The sequence below is a fragment of the Balaenoptera musculus genome, chromosome 8 (assembly GCF_009873245.2).
Source record: "Balaenoptera musculus isolate JJ_BM4_2016_0621 chromosome 8, mBalMus1.pri.v3, whole genome shotgun sequence".
NCBI classification, from domain to species: domain Eukaryota; kingdom Metazoa; phylum Chordata; class Mammalia; order Artiodactyla; family Balaenopteridae; genus Balaenoptera; species Balaenoptera musculus.
Window position 1 is genome coordinate 83,405,751 of NC_045792.1, and position 9,768 is coordinate 83,415,518.

The following is a 9,768-nucleotide window of genomic DNA, read 5'->3' on the forward strand; positions in this document are numbered from 1 at the left end:
AGGCATAGAAAACAAACATACAGATACCAAGGGGGAAAGGGGGGGGGTGGGAGGAATTAGGAGATTGGGGTTGACACTATATACACTATTGATACTATGTATACAATAGATAACTAATGAGAACCTGCTGTATAGCACAGGGAACTCTACTCAGTGCTCTGAGGTAACCTAAATGAGAAGGAAATCCAAAAAAGAGGGGCTATTTGTATACATATAGCTGACTCACTTTGCTGTACAGCATAAACTAACACAGTATTGTAAAGAAACTATACTCCAATAAAAAAAAAGGGGGGGGTGGCGTTATGGCCAAACCCTCTTCCAAATGCTGAGATCCACAGTTTAATTGTTTTAAGCCCACATTTCCCCCAATTTTTTGCCCACAGAACAACTCCTTCCACTCTTTACTCCATGAATATCCCAAGAGACTGGTGTTTCTAAGAATACCTTTTGCAAAAATACTGCAGAAGGCAATCACTTATTTGAGTGTCCAAAGCCTGAAGTCAACATCTTGGATCCTGGTTCTATTCACAGCTAATCATATAATTAGTTCTAAGTCATTTATCCTCAGGTTCCTTATTTGCGACATCATTAGCAGGTGACCCCTTCTAACTCTAAAATTCTATGAATTAAAGGGCATTGCCTTAGATCCTTTTTGACCTACCTCCTAGAGTAATGGAAATAAAATCAAAAATAAACAAATGGGGCCTAATGAAACTTAAAAGCTTTTGCACAGCAAAGGAAACCATAAACAAGATGAAAAGTCAACCCACAGAATGGGAGAAAATATTTGCAAAGAAGCAACTGACGAAGGATTAATCTCCAAAATATACAAGCAGCTCATGCAGCTCAATATCAAAAAAACAAACAACCCAATCCAAAAATGCACAGAAGACCTAAATAGACATTTCTCCAAAGTAGACATACAGATTGCCAACAAACACATGAAAAGATGCTCAACATCACTAATCATTAGAGAAATGCAAATCAAAACCACGATGAGGTATCACCTCACACTGGTCAGAATGGCCATCATCAAAAAATCTACAAGCAGTAAATGCTGGAGAGGGTGTGGAGAAAAGGGAACCCTCTTGCACTGTTGGTGAGAATGTAGATTGATACAGCCACTATGGAGAACAGTATGGAGGTTCCTTAAAAAACTAAAAATAGAACTACCATATGACCCAGCAATCCCACTACTGGGCATATACCTTGAGAAAACCATAATTCAGAAAGAGACATGTACCACAGTGTTCACTGCAGCACTATTTACAATAGCCAGGACATGGAACCAACCTAAATGTCCATCGACAGATGAATGGATAAAGATGTGGCACATGTATACAATGGAATATTACTCAGCCATAAAAAGGAACGAAATTGAGTTATTTGTAGTGAGGTGGATGGACCTAGAGTCTGTCATACAGAGTGAAGTAAGTCAGAAAGAGAAAAACAAATACCGTATGCTAACACACATATATGGAATCTAAAAAAACGGTACTGATGAACCTAGTGGCAGGGCAGGAACAAAGACGCAGACGTAGAGAATGGACTTGGGGACACAGGGTGGGGAGGGGAAGCTGGGATGAAGTGAGAGAGTGGCATGGACATATATACACTACCAGATGTAAAATAGGTAGCTAGTGGGAAGCAGCCACATAGCACAGGGAGATCAGCTCGGTGCTTTGTGACCACCTAGAGGTGTGGGAGAGGGAGTGTGGGAGGGAGGCTGAAGGGGGAGGGGATATGGGGATATATGTATACATATAGCTGATTCACTTTGTTGTACAGCAGAAACTAACCCAACAATGTAAAGCAATTATAAAAAAATAAAGTGCATTGCCTCTTATATTCAATTAGTCAGTCATTCTACACATACTAAATTCCTACCGTATGGCAGTGTGCAAAATCCTGGGCATAGCATGGTGAACGAGATAGGCATAGTCACTGCTTTCATGGAGCTGCAAGTTGAGCATGATTTTCTAGAGCTCACTATTAGAACAGTGACTTCCAGAATCAAATGTCTTCTAGTTAAAAATTGGGAATTTACTGTTTCATGTATTATGTGTATCAGGTTGTGGAGTAAATCTTTAGAATCTAAACGTATGGTCTAACTAGGCTTATGATTCTATTTCACCTAGGAGCTCCATTGTAAGCATTGAGAATTGAACACGTCAAAAGCTGAAAACTAGGTGTATCTAGTTTTTAAGTCTTCATCTTTAACTTTCCTTGTAATGGCTCAATCCTCTGTAGTTTAAAAAGCAAATTTTGATGATACGGCATCAACTGAGCACTTTTGTTGAGTAGACACTGTTCTAAGCACTTCATACGTCATCCAGCTGGTGAAACTAGGCTTTGACCCCAGGAAGTATGGATTTGCCGTCTGTGCTCTGAACCTCAACTCTAAACTGCCACTATCCCTAATTGTCAAACACTGTTCAGTAGGTTTTCTGCTGGAAGTTTAAGGGTTAACATCTCTGAAGAGCTGAACAATCATACGGGATTTTTAAATGTCTAACTCCAGCCAGGTAGTGTACTGAGGGGGTAATGAAAAATTAACAGCTCTTTTTTTTTTTTTTTTTCTTTTTGACTAAGCACTAATCTTCGTGGTTATGGATGTATCCATGTGCCAGAGAATATTGAGATAATAAGTTAACATAAAATTGGTGATACAGCTCCATGTGTCTGATATGTTTTCTGAAAGTAATTTTAAGATAAGACTCCACTCTCAAATCTAAAATTCTTTCTTCAAAGATTGCCAGCACCACACAGTATTTGTCATTGTATCAATTATATAGAGAAAAACTACAGTGCTAGGAGTAGAGGACAGTTTTAATCATAAAATAGTAAAATAACAAAATATAATCAATGAAATGCGAACCACACAATGTCAGTGAGAATTCTTGGCATTTAGTTTTAGAAGCCATTTTGCATGGAAATGAATAAAATATAAACACAGTACTTTATCTAGGATAGGACAAGAAACTTCAAGATTGTAGTGTGCATTAAGATAACATTCCAAACCTATCCTTTCAAGTTTTCAGCCAAGAATTTGTTTTTATAATTTCTTTGCAGTTGGCAAACAGCTAGCCTCTACTTGAGAATATCAATTTTCAGGCTTATGGTCCCAATCCCATTGTGTGTAACTGTTAACTTGCTGTGTGACCTTGACTAAATCACTCCCCGCCAACCCAACCCAAATGGAGGAGTGGGATCTCTCAGGCCCCTTCTGGTTTTAAAATTCTGTAGTTCTAGCCTACGGATCATGACATAAACACCATAAAAAATGCTTGCTAGAAGATTGGATTTTTTTAAAATTTGTGCTATTTAAGCATTTTCAAATGACCACTCTTATAGCCAGCTGTACAGACCATAAACCACGGCAGCCAGTTCCTATGGGTGATTTACTTGGTTTTGATGCTGGTTAGCAGCAGCTGCGCTGTCTCAAGTCACCAAGCACCTTCTGTAATTCACAGAAACAGTCCATCCACGTGCTTCCTGGACTCCCCAACACGAACGGGCGCTGAGAGATTCTGGGCAAAAGAAGTAGGATCACAACCGCCATGGGCCATCAGATGGCCTTGAACACCCTCCAAAGATGGAGGCGGTGTGGACCCCTTGATCCACTGCTTAGATCCCTGCCTCGAGACTGAAGTGCTTGTGCCCCCAGCTGCTGGGAGTGTTGGCTACTGATGGTTCTTCAGCGGAGACCCTCTCTGGAGATAGCCTTTGGCTGAAGAGAGCTGCTTTGCCCAAACCCACACCCCTGTTGGGGGCAGGCTACATGCAAGGACCGCAGATTCCACTAACAGGCCAACCCCTTGCCCCAGTGGGGTCCAACTCTGAAGGGCCGGGCCAGTGCTGGAGCTCTGGTAGGGTGGCCTTTCGTCCTGTAGGGTGATGCACGTGTGCTGCATCACAGAGCACCTTCTCCCTTGGCCCACAGGTGTCGACCCCGAGCACTCCCCTTAAGCTTCCGGCACCAAGATCTCTGTCTCAGAGTCGGCGCCAGGAATCAGAACCTGCCACAGAGACTTACAGACCTGAGTTTAAATGATATTTGCTTCACTCTGGGTCCAGGAATAAATGTCCTCTCCAGTGAAATGGAATAATAACTACTCATAGAATTGTTTATTATATGAATATGAGGAAATGAATCCAAAGCACGTAGTGGATGATTAGTAGCATCAATTTAACATGTATCAAGCATTTATTATATGTCCGGTGCTGTTTTATGTACTTCACCACATAAGAACTCTGTGAGGAAGATAATATCCCTATTGTACAGATGAGACAGCTGTGGCACAGAGAAGTTAAATAATTTCTCCAACGTTACACAGCTAATAAAAGTCAAGAATTCAAACCCACGCTGCTTGACTGCAGAAATAGCATTCTTAGCTTAAAAACTCTGCTGCTTCCCGCTGAGAAAGGAAAATTGTTTAAATATTTGGATGATGGTAAACAAAAGCCTAGTAATGTCACCTGATTCCAGAAGTATCTTTGAAACAAAACAGTTAGAAAACATTTACGAAGAATTTCTGTACTCCTGTTGTTTATATTTTTGTGTTGCTATAGATTGTTTATTTTTGCTTCAGATCACCCTTTTTCATCAAAAGAATGGATGAAACAGTTGGAGGGTAGGAGACCTAATCTGATGTGATAGTGGTTGTTCCACAAGATAATATCTTTTTGCTATTTGTTTCTATTTTAATGAAACATGTGCTGAGTTTCTATTTTAATGAAATGTGCTAAGTACAAGGTCAAAGAATAAATAAAACAATGACATGTTTCGTTGTTAGCTAGTAATTTTGTATACTAATAAGGTTTAGGTTATATCATATTTCCTACAATTTAAAATATCTCCCTCACCTGGGTCCTTATAATGGAAGTACATTATAACAGAGAAGAGCACTATGACAAAGACCCCTACTAGGCCCCTTCTGACCCCTCATTGGCAGTTTACACTTGTACTCACTTCAGAGTAGTTATCTGTTAGCATCCGATGGAAAGCATTTGTTTCACATTTCACTTATAATCCGAAGGAATTTATACCATAATTTTTATCTCAGGGGATAATGTGTTAACAGTGCTTGTTTGGATCCCCGTTATACTTTTAAGGTCAGGAAAGTCTCTTTTGCTTTTTAAGGCACAAGTCTGTTAAAGTTTTTATGATTTGCCAGCAAAGTGGTTTTTCATCTTCTGCTATTTGATAACTAAGGTATAAGAGAGTTCCTTCTACACCAAATAAATTAAACATCTAAATAATTTATAGCTCCAGGTACGTTTGCCAGACTAGCATAACTGAATAAAGCCAACAGATTAAATGTTCCCTTGGCAATCAACAAGGGTATGATATACAGCACCTGGGCTGCCCCATTGGGTCTCATTATTAAATCACAGGCAAGAGCTCAGAATCCCAGGGTCCCGAGTGACAGGTAGAAGCAGACTTTGGGCGGAGGTTTTGCTCCTCCCAGGTATCATAGCAGTCATTACTCCTGATCTTTGGAAGTGGAAAACTCTTAGTACAATGGAGATAGAGAGAGAAAGAGAAGGGCAGAGGCAGAGAGGAAGAAAGAGAGACAGAGACTGCATGTTTCAATGAAGAAAGACTCTAGTTACTTATATATCACTAAGTTGGGAATTCATCAACATAACACTGTGTATTTGCACAATCTCAGAGCAAAAGTTGAAAAGAGTTAGGGAATATTTTGTATATGGGACCACCGTTTATCACTGTCAAGGGTCAGAACAAGAACTAGCTTCAAAAATAGACTACATTTCCCTCTTTCTACTCTCCAGGTTTTGACCAGCACCTGCCTTTGTGTAGGGAAGGAAGGTTTGGTTTCCAGAGCTGATGGCAATGTTTCCAGAGAAACATTAGAACTCAGGATTTAGGGAGTTACGTGTAATATCCAGTCTACCTCCTGGAAAAGTTTTATGTGCCAGAAACCAGTCATCGGCTCTTTAACAAAGGGAATTTATTAATTAAAATGTGGTTTTAAATTTGCACATTTAATGATGGGAGGGTCCAGATGATCAGTAGAAAGAAAAGGTGGGAGGCAGCAAATATATATTTAGTCAGTGGAGAGCCCATTTTTAGATCCTATTCTCTGCACCAGGCAGACAAGCAGAGTACCACCTAAAACAACAGCAATGTCAACAACTTCTCTCCCCTCTTGAAAGGACTTATGGAAATCTAAGTGCCATAAGGAAAATATGGAAGGTAGAACTAAGCTTGTACTTCTTAACTATTGTTGGCACAGCTTCTCTGAAGACGAATGGGATAGAGGAAGAGAAAAAACCAAAACATTCCCAGTGTATTGTATACTGACACCTCTAGCAATTACCTGATGTCTGGTCCTGTGATAGTCCCCTTGGGAGGGGGGAGAATCGGAGGGAGCAAGGATAAGGGTAGTGGGGCAATGATTTAGAGTGCCTAACCTCCTAAGTATCTGAATTTAAAGTAAAACCATTAAATCGGGTTCATTGCTGAATTCTCATGGGGTACACTAATTTTTCATTTTCATTTAGGAAGAAAGGGTGAAAGAGAAGCTTCCCATGCCTGGTTTATGAAGGTGGCCTTGAAAATGTCCACAGAACTATTGTTGTCTTGTTGAGTCTGCAGCCAGGAAGGCAGAAATCACTGCAGCAAAGCAGGTGTGAACGTCCCCCTACTTCAGAGGCAACTCTCTTTGAAGCTGGAAAATCAAGGACGCTGGTACCTTCAAGGAAACAAGGATATAATTATCACAACACCCAATTGGCCGGTGACCTTCCATTCCTCAGGCCTGCCCTACTCCCTTCACTGGCACCAGCCCAGGTCCTCACAGACTGAGCTCTGTCCCAGATCGCTCAGCCAGAGGAACAGCCCACTCCCTCACCCTTTGAAAGTGTTCTTAATCTCTTTCTACTGCGCTGCTCTTGCTGACATAAATCCGCCAGCCCAGGGGGCCTCTGAGCCCCCCACAGAGGGAGGCCCTTCAGGCCAAGCGGAGTCTGAGCAGCGAAGGCGTAGAATTTATGCTTCCTCTCACCTGTGCCGTCTGTCTGTGGCCTCTACTCCAGGCTGGTTTTGAAGGTTTGACCAGAACCTCCCAGCTCCTTGCCAAGTCTGCCATCGTCACCTCAGTCACAGAAGCAGACTTCTCAAGGCCACTGGAAGCTAATAACAGGGACTCTCAACTTCATTATTATATTTGCAATGTTGAAAGCTAAAGCCTAATAAAATAAGTTCAGAAAAACAAAAAGAGCTATAAATTATCATTTGAAAGCAGTGGCTAAAGAACTCATCTACTCAAAATACCTGGGGGCTATTTCTCAACTACAGCAATAATCCAGTATTTGGTTTCCTTCCCTTCACTGTGCGAAAGGCTTGGCTGTGTTCTCTTAGCAGGGATTCTTTTCTGCTTCTAGGATCAAGTGTCTAGAATCAAAACTTATGCAACAGACACTCTCTACCCAACTTTTTCACACACACATACACACACACACAGACACACACACATACACACACCCATACTCCCCACCCAGCCTTGGCCCTAAAGGGTCCACTGAATTGTACTAATTCTTTTTGACCGCAAGGAATTATCATCCTACATTATCACCAATCAATATTCATTGCAAATTTACCTTTTCTTTATTTTAAGATAAGAGTAAAATTCTATTTCCTTCGTTTCACAAAGACTACCTATGTTAAACTGATATATTAATGGAAAAACATAATAATGGAAGCATTATTTCCTGTAAAATCAGAAATAAACTAGAGATGCCCATATCACAGTTATCATTATACAATATTTTGGAAATTCTAGACCAGTGGACTCTGCTGGTGGTAATTTTGCTTCCCAGAGGATATTTGACAATGTCTGGAGCCATTTTTGGTCGTCACAACTTTGGGAAAACTATTGGTATCTAGTGGGTAGAGGCCAGGGATTCTGTTAAGCATGCTACAATGCACAGGACAGCCCCCACAAGAAAGAATTCTCCAGCCTAAAGTATCAATAGTGCTGAGTTTGAGAAACCTTGTTCTATACAATGCAACAAAACATAAAACATAAATAAGAGAAATAAATTTAGAAAATAATTTTCATTAATTGAAAATAACAAGTATCACCTAGAAAAGCAAATAAGAAACAATTAAACAAACATTATTAAAATTTATAAAATAATAAATAAAATATTTTCAATTGCATGAGAGACTAAGAGTCTTTAAATTTTCCTATGGGTCTATTTATCTATTCTACAAAAATTTTCTGAGAACAAAAGGATTAGTTTATAAAAGAATACTCAAGAGGGATGCGAAGACTTTTGCATTTCAAAACTATGGAAACAACTAAGAAATTTTAATAATCTAGCCTATAATACTGTAATACAAAATATTATAGGAAACCTAAGTAGACATATCTTCCCAAACCATAAGCTGGACTTGAGGACTTTTTTAAAAGGTTGTCTAAAGCACCACAAAATTATTTGGGGGCAATGAAAACACACACACACACACACACACACACACACACACACACACATAAATGCCCCTTTGGCAGATAAAAACTTTCCCAGTGTTTCTAAATAAGGACAGTATTCAAATGCATCATGGAAATCAAGATAATCTTTAACAATAGATTATTATGATTCAGCAGATCATATTGTAGGTAGATGTAAGTTTCTTGAGGGAAGGGCCCATATCGTACTGATTTTTCCATCTCTGTAATTGACACATATCAGGAACCCAATAAATATTTGTGAATTAATGAAATAAAGAAAATATAAGCAGAGATGATCTTTGAACTCTCTAGTCAAAAGTTAACTTACAGCTCTAGCAGTTGTAATTCAACATCTAAGAACCCACATCTGAAAGGTTAAATGAAGAGTCAACATTTTAATAGAAAGTTTTGCCTCATGTTGCAGCTATATTATATATACACAGGGTGAGCCAACAAGAATCAACCAGTGATGTTCTACTGAGAACGGTAAACCCAAGTTTTAAATGTTGAAGACTTGAAATAATCTATAAATATCTACATGATATACCTAAGTATATCGAAAATTTCCTTTATCTTTCAGTTCATTTTCATAATAAGCCTTCAAAATTTGAGGGGAAGGGAGGGAGGAAAGAAGCAAAGGAAGGCCAGATGAAAAGTAACAATCAGGAAATAATCAAAAGCCTTCCCTTCATCCCTTCCATGCAATCTCACAGCCTCTCCCTAGAATCCTTGGTCCTGAATGTTTAATAACGAGTATTCCATAGTTTCAAGGGTATGAAGGCCCCACAATCCAGTTTAATATAAGGTCATTTGAAATGCTGTAGTGGGACAGGTTCATGGTCCAGGAAGCCTCAGACAGTTTCACCAGGGAACATATTCCAGAAGGTCATTGTTCTCTTTGATATAAACTTCAAAGCTTAGGGACAAGAAAAATAATAGTTACTGTTCACTGAGCACTTGCTCTGTGCCAGACATCTTCCTAAGGATGAGTTACATTTTTCTGGGCTAACTTTCATTACAGCCCTCATCTTCCGATGAGGAGACAGATGTTATGGAGGTAACATGAGCAGGCCACCATGAGCTGGCAGAGCCAGGATGGGAATCAACACCTGTGAACCTCCAAACCCAGGCTCATAAGTACCACACTGTAGATGTCACCACAGCGTCACATTTCCCTCAGTAACCCACTCTTCATGGATTAGTCATAAAAGCTTCAAGTCAGCAAGCATTTGGTGGGAAAATACTAGCACATGAAGGGAGAGAAGGAACATAAAGGAAGCACATGTCC